The following is a 12,446-nucleotide window of genomic DNA, read 5'->3' as shown; positions in this document are numbered from 1 at the left end:
AAGAGAGAAGGAAACATCAGGGTCAAAGCTCTGTGGGCCCTTTTCAATATAAGGCTTGAAGGGGAACTTGAGTTTCCTCATTGGGAGTAAGAGAGTTGCGGGCTCAATTCTCCCTGAAAAACACTGTAGTTGCACATGCTCCCTTCATAGCACAATTGCCTACGTGATGACAAGTGAGTTTCTAGGAAAGAAACTTGGAGGTTGCCATTCTTTGCTAGGTGCTCATCCTTCGGTAATCTTCAGTGAATTGGAGAACCCGTTTGACCACTAGCCTCAAGCTAACGTTCTTCTTGGATCCTGCCACAGATTGGCATGCAGCAGAATCCATGTAGAGTTCTTCAGTGTGGTTCTTGAGCTCTAGGAAGCATTCCCGGTCTCTTAGTACTGTTGGATCTGCACTAGGATGAGAAACTTTCAAGAGGACGGCTTGTGTGTTAGGGGAGTTCTGAGCATTGAAGAGTTGGGAACAGCTAGAGGCCGAGTCATGGGAAGTGAAGGGCTTCTTTTGATAAACCTCTAGAATGTGGTAAGTTGAAACAACTCAGTATCTCCCTTCGAAAGCACCTTTGAGATACAAAAGAGAGAAGGAAACTGCAGGGACAATGCTCTGCGACCCTTTTGAAAATAAGGCTTGAAAGGAAACTTTATTTTCCTCTTTGGGATTTAGAGAGTTGTGGGCTCAATTCTCCCCGAGAAACACTGTAGTTGCACATGCTCCCTTCATAGCACAATTGCCTACGTGATGATAAGTGAGTTTCTAGGCAAGAAACTTGGAGGTTGCCATTCTATGCTAGGTGCTCATCCTTCAGTCATCGTCCGTGAATTGGAGAACCCGTTTGACAGCTAGCCTCAAGCTAACGTTCCTCTTGTATCCTGCCACAGATTGGCATGCAGCAGAATCCATGGAGCCTTCTTCGGTGTGGTTCCGGAGCTCTAGGATGCATTCCGGGTCTCTTAGTACTGGCAGTTCTGCACTAGGATGCTAAAAGTACAAGTAGGACGACCTGTGTGTTTGGGCCTTTCTGAGCAATGCAGCGTTGGGAACAGCTAGATGCCGAGTCATGGGCAGTGAAGGCCTTCTTTGGTTAAACCTCTAGAATGTTGCAAGTGGAAACGACTCACGTATCTCCTTTCTAAAGCACCTGGAGGTACAAAAGAGAGAAGGAAACATCAGGGTCAAAGCTCTGTGGGCCCCTTTTCAAAATAAGGCTTGAAGGGAAACTTGATTTCCCTCGTTGGGAGTAAGAGAGTTGCGGGCTCAATTCTCCCTGAGAAACAGTGTAGTTGCACATGCTCCCTTCATAGCACAATTGCCTTTGTGATGCCAAGTGTGTTTCTAGGCAAGGAACTTGGAGGTTGCCATTCTTTGCTAGGTGCTCATCCTTCAGTAATCTTCAGTGACTTGGCGACCCGTTTGAACACTAGCCTCATGCTAGTCTACCTCTTATATCATGCCACAGATTGGCTTGCAAGTGAATCCATGTAGCATTGTTCCGTGTGGTTCTTGAGTCTAGGAAGCATTCCAGGTGTCAGTACTGTCGGATCTGCACTAGGATGAGAAACTTTCAAGAGGACGGCTTGTGTGTTTGGGGTTCGGAGCAGTGCAGCGTTGAGAACAGCTAGAGGCCGAGTGTTGGGAAGTGAAAGGCTTCTTGTGATAAACCTCTAGAATGTTGTAAGTTGAAACAACTCAAGTATCTCCCGTCTAAAGCACCGTTGAGGTACAAAATAGAGAAAGAAACAGCAGGGTCAATGCTCTGCGGGTCTTTTGTAAATAAGGCTTGAAAGGAAACTTTAGTTTCATCATTGGGATTTATAGAGTTGCGGGCTGAATTCCCCCTGAGAAACACTGTAGTTGCACATGTTCCCTTCATAGCACAATTGCCTTTGTGATGACAAGTGAGTTTCTAAGAAAGAAACTTGGAGGTTGCCATTCTTTGCTAGGTGCTCATCCTTCAGTCATCTTCAGTGCATTGGAGAACCCGTTTGACCACCAGTCTCAAGCTAACGTTCTTCTTGGATCCTGCCACAGATTGGCATGTAGCAGAATCCATGTAGAGTTATTCTGTGTGGTTCCTGAGCTCTAGGAAGCATTCCATGTCTCTTAGTACTGGCGGTCTGCACTAGGATACGAAAAGTACAAGAATGACGGCCTCTGTGTTTGAGCCTTTGTGAGCAAAGCAGCGTTAGGAACAGCTAGATGCCGAGTCATGGGCAGTGAAAGACTTCTTTGGTTAAACCTCTAGATTGTTGCAAGTGGAAACAACTCACGTATCTCCTTTCTAAAGCACCTGGAGGTACAAAAGAGAGAAGGAAACATCAGGGTCAAAGCTCTGTGGGCCCTTTTCAATATAAGGCTTGAAGGGGAACTTGAGTTTCCTCATTGGGAGTACGAGAGTTACGGGCTCAATTCTCCCTGAAAAACACTGTAGTTGCACATGCTCCCTTCATAGCACAATTGCCTACGTGATGACAAGTGAGTTTCTAGGAAAGAAACTTGGAGGTTGCCATTCTTTGCTAGGTGCTCATCCTTCGGTAATCTTCAGTGAATTGGAGAACCCGTTTGACCACTAGCCTCAAGCTAACGTTCTTCTTGGATCCTGCCACAGATTGGCATGCAGCAGAATCCATGTAGAGTTCTTCGGTGTGGTTCTTGAGCTCTAGGAAGCATTCCCGGTCTCTTAGTACTGTTGGATCTGCACTAGGATGAGAAACTTTCAAGAGGACGGCTTGTGTGTTAGGGGAGTTCTGAGCATTGAAGAGTTGGGAACAGCTAGAGGCCGAGTCATGGGAAGTGAAGGGCTTCTTTTGATAAACCTCTAGAATGTTGTAAGTTGAAACAACTCAGTATCTCCCTTCGAAAGCACCTTTGAGATACAAAAGAGAGAAGGAAACTGCAGGGACAATGCTCTGCGACCCTTTTGAAAATAAGGCTTGAAAGGAAACTTTATTTTCCTCTTTGGGATTTAGAGAGTTGTGGGCTCAATTCTCCCCGAGAAACACTGTAGTTGCACATGCTCCCTTCATAGCACAATTGCCTACGTGATGATAAGTGAGTTTCTAGGCAAGAAACTTGGAGGTTGCCATTCTATGCTAGGTGCTCATCCTTCAGTAATCGTCAGTGAATTGGAGAACCCGTTTGACAGCTAGCCTCAAGCTAACGTTCCTCTTGTATCCTGCCACAGATTGGCATGTAGCAGAATCCATGGAGACTTCTTCGGTGTGGTTCCTGAGCTCTAGGATGCATTCCGGGTCTCTTAGTACTGGCAGTTCTGCACTAGGATGCTAAAATTACAAGTAGGACGACCTGTGTGTTTGGGCCTTTCTGAGCAATGCAGCGTTGGGAACAGCTAGATGCCGAGTCATGGGCAGTGAAGGCCTTCTTTGGTTAAACCTCTAGAAGGTTGCAAGTGGAAACAACTCACGTATCTCCATTCTAAAGCACCGGGAGGTACAAAAGAGAGAAGGAAACATCAGGGTCAAAGCTCTGTGGGCCCCTTTTCAAAATAAGGCTTGAAGGGAAACTTGATTTCCCTCGTTGGGAGTAAGAGAGTTGCGGGCTCAATTCTCCCTGAGAAACACTGTAGTTGCACATGCTCCCTTCATAGCACAATTGCCTTTGTGATGCCAAGTGTGTTTCTAGGCAAGGAACTTGGAGGTTGCCATTCTTTGCTAGGTGCTCATCCTTCAGTAATCTTCAGTGACTTGGCGACCCGTTTGAACACTAGCCTCATGCTAGTCTACCTCTTATATCATGCCACAGATTGGCTTGCAAGTGAATCCATGTAGCGTTGTTCCGTGTGGTTCTTGAGTCTAGGAAGCATTCCAGGTCTCAGTACTGTCGGATCTGCACTAGGATGAGAAACTTTCAAGAGGACGGCTTGTGTGTTTGGGGTTCGGAGCAGTGCAGCGTTGAGAACAGCTAGAGGCCGAGTGTTGGGAAGTGAAAGGCTTCTTGTGATAAACCTCTAGAATGTTGTAAGTTGAAACAACTCAAGTATCTCCCGTCTAAAGCACCGTTGAGGTACAAAATAGAGAAAGAAACAGCAGGGTCAATGCTCTGCGGGTCTTTTGTAAATAAGGCTTGAAAGGAAACTTTAGTTTCATCATTGGGATTTATAGAGTTGCGGGCTGAATTCCCCCTGAGAAACACTGTAGTTGCACATGTTCCCTTCATAGCACAATTGCCTTTGTGATGACAAGTGAGTTTCTAAGAAAGAAACTTGGAGGTTGCCATTCTTTGCTAGGTGCTCATCCTTCAGTCATCTTCAGTGCATTGGAGAACCCGTTTGACCACCAGTCTCAAGCTAACGTTCTTCTTGGATCCTGCCACAGATTGGCATGTAGCAGAATCCATGTAGAGTTATTCTGTGTGGTTCCTGAGCTCTAGGAAGCATTCCATGTCTCTTAGTACTGGCGGTCTGCACTAGGATACGAAAAGTACAAGAATGACGGCCTCTGTGTTCGAGCCTTTGTGAGCAAAGCAGCGTTAGGAACAGCTAGATGCCGAGTCATGGGCAGTGAAGGACTTCTTTGGTTAAACCTCTAGATTGTTGCAAGTGGAAACAACTCACGTATCTCCTTTCTAAAGCACCTGGAGGTACAAAAGAGAGAAAGAAACATCAGGGTCAAAGCTCTGTGGGCCCTTTTCAATATAAGGCTTGAAGGGGAACTTGAGTTTCCTCATTGGGAGTAAGAGAGTTGCGGGCTCAATTCTCCCTGAAAAACACTGTAGTTGCACATGCTCCCTTCATAGCACAATTGCCTACGTGATGACAAGTGAGTTTCTAGGAAAGAAACTTGGAGGTTGCCATTCTTTGCTAGGTGCTCATCCTTCGGTAATCTTCAGTGAATTGGAGAACCCGTTTGACCACTAGCCTCAAGCTAACGTTCTTCTTGGATCCTGCCACAGATTGGCATGCAGCAGAATCCATGTAGAGTTCTTCAGTGTGGTTCTTGAGCTCTAGAAAGCATTCCCGGTCTCTTAGTACTGTTGGATCTGCACTAGGATGAGAAACTTTCAAGAGGACGGCTTGTGTGTTAGGGGAGTTCTGAGCATTGAAGAGTTGGGAACAGCTAGAGGCCGAGTCATGGGAAGTGAAGGGCTTCTTTTGATAAACCTCTAGAATGTGGTAAGTTGAAACAACTCAGTATCTCCCTTCGAAAGCACCTTTGAGATACAAAAGAGAGAAGGAAACTGCAGGGACAATGCTCTGCGACCCTTTTGAAAATAAGGCTTGAAAGGAAACTTTATTTTCCTCTTTGGGATTTAGAGAGTTGTGGGCTCAATTCTCCCCGAGAAACACTGTAGTTGCACATGCTCCCTTCATAGCACAATTGCTTACGTGATGATAAGTGAGTTTCTAGGCAAGAAACTTGGAGGTTGCCATTCTATGCTAGGTGCTCATCCTTCAGTAATCGTCAGTGAATTGGAGAACCCGTTTGACAGCTAGCCTCAAGCTAACGTTCCTCTTGTATCCTGCCACAGATTGGCATGCAGCAGAATCCATGGAGCGTTCTTCGGTGTGGTTCCTGAGCTCTAGGATGCATTCCAGGTCTCTTAGTACTGGCAGTTCTGCACTAGGATGCGAAAAGTACAAGTAGGACGACCTGTGTGTTTGGGCCTTTCTGAGCAATGCAGCGTTGGGAACAGCTAGATGCCGAGTCATGGGCAGTGAAGGCCTTCTTTGGTTAAACCTCTAGAATGTTGCAAGTGGAAACAACTCACGTATCTCCTTTCTAAAGCACCTGGAGGTACAAAAGAGAGAAGGAAACATCAGGGTCAAAGCTCTGTGGGCCCCTTTTCAAAATAAGGCTTGAAGGGAAACTTGATTTCCCTCGTTGGGAGTAAGAGAGTTGCGGGCTCAATTCTCCCTGAGAAACACTGTAGTTGCACATGCTCCCTTCATAGCACAATTGCCTTTGTGATGCCAAGTGTGTTTCTAGGCAAGGAACTTGGAGGTTGCCATTCTTTGCTAGGTGCTCATCCTTCAGTCATCTTCAGTGACTTGGCGACCCGTTTGAACACTAGCCTCATGCTAGTCTACCTCTTATATCATGCCACAGATTGGCTTGCAAGTGAATCCATGTAGCGTTGTTCCGTGTGGTTCTTGAGTCTAGGAAGCATTCCAGGTCTCAGTACTGTCGGATCTGCACTAGGATGAGAAACTTTCAAGAGGACGGCTTGTGTGTTTGGGGTTCAGAGCAGTGCAGCGTTGAGAACAGCTAGAGGCCGAGTGTTGGGAAGTGAAAAGCTTCTTGTGATAAACCTCTAGAATGTTGTAAGTTGAAACAACTCAAGTATCTCCCGTCTAAAGCACCGTTGAGGTACAAAATAGAGAAAGAAACAGCAGGGTCAATGCTCTGCGGGTCTTTTGTAAATAAGGCTTGAAAGGAAACTTTAGTTTCATCATTGGGATTTATAGAGTTGCGGGCTGAATTCCCCCTGAGAAACACTGTAGTTGCACATGTTCCCTTCACAGCACAATTGCCTTTGTGATGACAAGTGAGTTTCTAAGAAAGAAACTTGGAGGTTGCCATTCTTTGCTAGGTGCTCATCCTTCAGTCATCTTCAGTGCATTGGAGAACCCGTTTGACCACCAGTCTCAAGCTAACGTTCTTCTTGGATCCTGCCACAGATTGGCATGTAGCAGAATCCATGTAGAGTTATTCTGTGTGGTTCCTGAGCTCTAGGAAGCATTCCATGTCTCTTAGTACTGGCGGTCTGCACTAGGATACGAAAAGTACAAGAATGACGGCCTCTGTGTTCGAGCCTTTGTGAGCAAAGCAGCGTTAGGAACAGCTAGATGCCGAGTCATGGGCAGTGAAGGACTTCTTTGGTTAAACCTCTAGATTGTTGCAAGTGGAAACAACTCACGTATCTCCTTTCTAAAGCACCTGGAGGTACAAAAGAGAGAAGGAAACATCAGGGTCAAAGCTCTGTGGGCCCTTTTCAATATAAGGCTTGAAGGGGAACTTGAGTTTCCTCATTGGGAGTAAGAGAGTTGCGGGCTCAATTCTCCCTGAAAAACACTGTAGTTGCACATGCTCCCTTCATAGCACAATTGCCTACGTGATGACAAGTGAGTTTCTAGGAAAGAAACTTGGAGGTTGCCATTCTTTGCTAGGTGCTCATCCTTCGGTAATCTTCAGTGAATTGGAGAACCCGTTTGACCACTAGCCTCAAGCTAACGTTCTTCTTGGATCCTGCCACAGATTGGCATGCAGCAGAATCCATGTAGAGTTCTTCAGTGTGGTTCTTGAGCTCTAGGAAGCATTCCCGGTCTCTTAGTACTGTTGGATCTGCACTAGGATGAGAAACTTTCAAGAGGACGGCTTGTGTGTTAGGGGAGTTCTGAGCATTGAAGAGTTGGGAACAGCTAGAGGCCGAGTCATGGGAAGTGAAGGGCTTCTTTTGATAAACCTCTAGAATGTTGTAAGTTGAAACAACTCAGTATCTCCCTTCGAAAGCACCTTTGAGATACAAAAGAGAGAAGGAAACTGCAGGGACAATGCTCTGCGACCCTTTTGAAAATAAGGCTTGAAAGGAAACTTTATTTTCCTCTTTGGGATTTAGAGAGTTGTGGGCTCAATTCTCCCCGAGAAACACTGTAGTTGCACATGCTCCCTTCATAGCACAATTGCCTACGTGATGATAAGTGAGTTTCTAGGCAAGAAACTTGGAGGTTGCCATTCTTTGCTAGGTGCTCATCCTTCAGTAATCGTCAGTGAATTGGAGAACCCGTTTGACAGCTAGCCTCAAGCTAACGTTCCTCTTGTATCCTGCCACAGATTGGCATGCAGCAGAATCCATGGAGCGTTCTTCGGTGTGGTTCCTGAGCTCTAGGATGCATTCCGGGTCTCTTAGTACTGGCAGTTCTGCACTAGGATGCGAAAAGTACAAGTAGGACGACCTGTGTGTTTGGGCCTTTCTGAGCAATGCAGCGTTGGGAACAGCTAGATGCCGAGTCATGGGCAGTGAAGGCCTTCTTTGGTTAAACCTCTAGATTGTTGCAAGTGGAAACAACTCAAGTATCTCCTTTCTAAAGCACCTGGAGGTACAAAAGAGAGAAGGAAACATCAGGGTCAAAGCTCTGTGGGCCCCTTTTCAAAATAAGGCTTGAAGGGAAACTTGATTTCCCTCGTTGGGAGTAAGAGAGTTGCGGGCTCAATTCTCCCTGAGAAACACTGTAGTTGCACATGCTCCCTTCATAGCACAATTGCCTTTGTGATGCCAAGTGTGTTTCTAGGCAAGGAACTTGGAGGTTGCCATTCTTTGCTAGGTGCTCATCCTTCAGTCATCGTCAGTGAATTGGAGAACCCGATTGACAGCTAGCCTCAAGCTAACGTTCCTCTTGTATCCTGCCACAGATTGGCATGCAGCAGAATCCATGGAGCGTTCTTCGGTGTGGTTCCTGAGCTCTAGGATGCATTCCGGGTCTCTTAGTACTGGCAGTTCTGCACTAGGATGCGAAAAGTACAAGTAGGACGACCTGTGTGTTTGGGCCTTTCTGAGCAATGCAGCGTTGGGAACAGCTAGATGCCGAGTCATGGGCAGTGAAGGCCTTCTTTGGTTAAACCTCTAGAATGTTGCAAGTGGAAACAACTCACGTATCTCCTTTCTAAAGCACCTGGAGGTACAAAAGAGAGAAGGAAACATCAGGGTCAAAGCTCTGTGGGCCCCTTTTCAAAATAAGGCTTGAAGGGAAACTTGATTTCCCTCGTTGGGAGTAAGAGAGTTGCGGGCTCAATTCTCCCTGAGAAACACTGTAGCTGCACATGCTCCCTTCATAGCACAATTGCCTTTGTGATGCCAAGTGTGTTTCTAGGCAAGGAACTTGGAGGTTGCCATTCTTTGCTAGGTGCTCATCCTTCAGTAATTTTCAGTGACTTGGCGACCCGTTTGAACACTAGCCTCATGCTAGTCTACCTCTTATATCATGCCACAGATTGGCTTGCAAGTGAATACATGTAGCATTGTTCCGTGTGGTTCTTGAGTCTAGGAAGCATTCCAGGTCTCAGTACTGTCGGATCTGCACTAGGATGAGAATCTTTCAAGGGGACGGCTTGTGTGTTTGGGGTTCGGAGCAGTGCAGCGTTGAGAACAGCTAGAGGCCGAGTGTTGGGAAGTGAAAGGCTTCTTGTGATAAACCTCTAGAATGCTGTAAGTTGAAACAACTCAAGTATCTCCCGTCTAAAGCACCGTTGAGGTACAAAATAGAGAAAGAAACAGCAGGGTCAATGCTCTGCGGGTCTTTTGTAAATAAGGCTTGAAAGGAAACTTTAGTTTCATCATTGGGATTTATAGAGTTGCGGGCTGAATTCCCCCTGAGAAACACTGTAGTTGCACATGTTCCCTTCATAGCACAATTGCCTTTGTGATGACAAGTGAGTTTCTAAGACAGAAACTTGGTGGTTGCCATTCTTTGCTAGGTGCTCATCCTTCAGTCATCTTCAGTGCATTGGAGAACCCGTTTGACCACCAGTCTCAAGCTAACGTTCTTCTTGGATCCTGCCACAGATTGGCATGTAGCAGAATCCATGTAGAGTTATTCTGTGTGGTTCCTGAGCTCTAGGAAGCATTCCATGTCTCTTAGTACTGGCGGTCTGCACTAGGATACGAAAAGTACAAGAATGACGGCCTCTGTGTTCGAGCCTTTGTGAGCAAAGCAGCGTTAGGAACAGCTAGATGCCGAGTCATGGGCAGTGAAGGACTTCTTTGGTTAAACCTCTAGATTGTTGCAAGTGGAAACAACTCACGTATCTCCTTTCTAAAGCACCTGGAGGTACAAAAGAGAGAAGGAAACATCAGGGTCAAAGCTCTGTGGGCCCTTTTCAATATAAGGCTTGAAGGGGAACTTGAGTTTCCTCATTGGGAGTAAGAGAGTTGCGGGCTCAATTCTCCCTGAAAAACACTGTAGTTGCACATGCTCCCTTCATAGCACAATTGCCTACGTGATGACAAGTGAGTTTCTAGGAAAGAAACTTGGAGGTTGCCATTCTTTGCTAGGTGCTCATCCTTCGGTAATCTTCAGTGAATTGGAGAACCCGTTTGACCACTAGCCTCAAGCTAACGTTCTTCTTGGATCCTGCCACAGATTGGCATGCAGCAGAATCCATGTAGAGTTCTTCGGTGTGGTTCTTGAGCTCTAGGAAGCATTCCCGGTCTCTTAGTACTGTTGGATCTGCACTAGGATGAGAAACTTTCAAGAGGACGGCTTGTGTGTTAGGGGAGTTCTGAGCATTGAAGAGTTGGGAACAGCTAGAGGCCGAGTCATGGGAAGTGAAGGGCTTCTTTTGATAAAGCTCTAGAATGTTGTAAGTTGAAAGAACTCAGTATCTCCCTTCGAAAGCACCTTTGAGATACAAAATAGAGAAGGAAACTGCAGGGACAATGCTCTGCGACCCTTTTGAAAATAAGGCTTGAAAGGAAACTTTATTTTCCTCTTTGGGATTTAGAGAGTTGTGGGCTCAATTCTCCCCGAGAAACACTGTAGTTGCACATGCTCCCTTCATAGCACAATTGCCTGTGTGATGATAAGTGAGTTTCTAGGCAAGAAACTTGGAGGTTGCCATTCTATGCTAGGTGCTCATCCTTCAGTAATCGTCAGTGAATTGGAGAACCCGTTTGACAGCTAGCCTCAAGCTAACGTTCCTCTTGTATCCTGCCACAGATTGGCATGCAGCAGAATCCATGGAGCGTTCTTCGGTGTGGTTCCTGAGCTCTAGGATGCATTCCGGGTCTCTTAGTACTGGCAGTTCTGCACTAGGATGCGAAAAGTACAAGTAGGACGACCTGTGTGTTTGGGCCTTTCTGAGCAATGCAGCGTTGGGAACAGCTAGATGCCGAGTCATGGGCAGTGAAGGCCTTCTTTGGTTAAACCTCTAGAATGTTGCAAGTGGAAAGAACTCACGTATCTCCTTTCTAAAGCACCTGGAGGTACAAAAGAGAGAAGGAAACATCAGGGTCAAAGCTCTGTGGGCCCCTTTTCAAAATAAGGCTTGAAGGGAAACTTGATTTCCCTCGTTGGGAGTAAGAGAGTTGCGGGCTCAATTCTCCCTGAGAAACACTGTAGTTGCACATGCTCCCTTCATAGCACAATTGCCTTTGTGATGCCAAGTGTGTTTCTAGGCAAGGAACTGGGAGGTTGCCATTCTTTGCTAGGTGCTCATCCTTCAGTCATCGTCAGTGAATTGGAGAACCCGTTTGACAGCTAGCCTCAAGCTAACGTTCCTCTTGTATCCTGCCACAGATTGGCATGCAGCAGAATCCATGGAGCGTTCTTCGGTGTGGTTCCTGAGCTCTAGGATGCATTCCGGGTCTCTTAGTACTGGCAGTTCTGCACTAGGATGCGAAAAGTACAAGTAGGACGACCTGTGTGTTTGGGCCTTTCTGAGCAATGCAGCGTTGGGAACAGCTAGATGCCGAGTCATGGGCAGTGAAGGCCTTCTTTGGTTAAACCTCTAGAATGTTGCAAGTGGAAACAACTCACGTATCTCCTTTCTAAAGCACCTGGAGGTACAAAAGAGAGAAGGAAACATCAGGGTCAAAGCTCTGTGGGCCCCTTTTCAAAATAAGGCTTGAAGGGAAACTTGATTTCCCTCGTTGGGAGTAAGAGAGTTGCGGGCTCAATTCTCCCTGAGAAACACTGTAGTTGCACATGCTCCCTTCATAGCACAATTGCCTTTGTGATGCCAAGTGTGTTTCTAGGCAAGGAACTTGGAGGTTGCCATTCTTTGCTAGGTGCTCATCCTTCAGTCATCTTCAGTGACTTGGCGACCCGTTTGAACACTAGCCTCATGCTAGTCTACCTCTTATATCATGCCACAGATTGGCTTGCAAGTGAATCCATGTAGCGTTGTTCCGTGTGGTTCTTGAGTCTAGGAAGCATTCCAGGTCTCAGTACTGTCGGATCTGCACTAGGATGAGAAACTTTCAAGAGGACGGCTTGTGTGTTTGGGGTTCAGAGCAGTGCAGCGTTGAGAACAGCTAGAGTCCGAGTGTTGGGAAGTGAAAAGCTTCTTGTGATAAACCTCTAGAATGTTGTAAGTTGAAACAACTCAAGTATCTCCCGTCTAAAGCACCGTTGAGGTACAAAATAGAGAAAGAAACAGCAGGGTCAATGCTCTGCGGGTCTTTTGTAAATAAGGCTTGAAAGGAAACTTTAGTTTCATCATTGGGATTTATAGAGTTGCGGGCTGAATTCCCCCTGAGAAACACTGTAGTTGCACATGTTCCCTTCACAGCACAATTGCCTTTGTGATGACAAGTGAGTTTCTAAGAAAGAAACTTGGAGGTTGCCATTCTTTGCTAGGTGCTCATCCTTCAGTCATCTTCAGTGCATTGGAGAACCCGTTTGACCACCAGTCTCAAGCTAACGTTCTTCTTGGATCCTGCCACAGATTGGCATGTAGCAGAATCCATGTAGAGTTATTCTGTGTGGTTC

The sequence above is a fragment of the Eubalaena glacialis genome, chromosome 7 (assembly GCF_028564815.1).
Source record: "Eubalaena glacialis isolate mEubGla1 chromosome 7, mEubGla1.1.hap2.+ XY, whole genome shotgun sequence".
NCBI lineage: Eukaryota > Metazoa > Chordata > Mammalia > Artiodactyla > Balaenidae > Eubalaena > Eubalaena glacialis.
Note: the sequence above shows the minus strand (reverse complement) of the source record.